Raw genomic sequence first — 829 nt, 5'->3', positions numbered from 1 at the left:
TTGCAGGAGGTTTTTTTGCAAGAGAGTAGCTGAGCAACACAGGAGCAGAGTCTTGTCTTGGGTTTGTTCAGGGCAATGTAAAACAATGCACTGATAAGACTCTAACTAAAAATGAATAAAAGAAACACCATATTGTAACTAGCCCAGAAGCCCCATGCATTAGGCATGGACTTCCTCCAAAGTAAGTATTTCAAAAACCCAAAAAACCTCAAGTAAGTGTTTGAGATACTGGCTATAAAAACAAAGAGCATTAAGCAATTAAACACCTTACCTAAACTATCAAAAAGCCCATCTACAATAAAACTCCTAAAAATAAAAAAAACAACAAATACCAGTTGCCACTTCAACAGTGCACTGCCAACAGTACAAAACAGCTCAAAATGCCATAATCCCCATCCACAAAATAACCCATAAACTAAAAGCCAAAAAAATACTCAATAAAACCCACTCACCCTTCAACAACTCAATTTAACATACACAAATCTAAAAAACTAAAAATTAATTAGAGACTATCATACCTTAAATAAAGTAACTCCACCACTAACCACTACCACACCAAACATACCAAACTAAAACTCCAATACAAACAAAAAATCCAAAACAACAAAGTAATGTACCAGTAATAGCATCGCCAAGACATTTTTAGACATCCAACACATAATCCAAAAAAATAAAAAACCTATACTAATTATATTTTAATTATACTATTTCTATAATAAAAAAGCAATCAATAACCATAAAATCATAATCTCTCAAAACAAAAACCTTCATCTATTTCTAATCCCTAAACTTCTAATCCCTAAACTTTTAAAACATTTTAATACCTTTT

At 31.7% G+C, this 829-nt stretch overlaps 1 protein-coding gene across 1 annotated transcript in view; it reads right to left on the bottom strand.

Annotated features, from left to right (window-relative positions):
- The window catches only part of USH2A (usherin), a 372,326-nt gene that overhangs the window by 728 nt on the left and 370,769 nt on the right, over positions 1-829 (bottom strand). The window lies entirely within an intron of this gene.

The sequence above is a fragment of the Ammospiza nelsoni genome, chromosome 3 (assembly GCF_027579445.1).
Source record: "Ammospiza nelsoni isolate bAmmNel1 chromosome 3, bAmmNel1.pri, whole genome shotgun sequence".
Taxonomy (NCBI): Eukaryota; Metazoa; Chordata; class Aves; order Passeriformes; family Passerellidae; genus Ammospiza; species Ammospiza nelsoni.
Note: the sequence above shows the minus strand (reverse complement) of the source record. Positions and strands in the feature narration are given on the sequence as shown.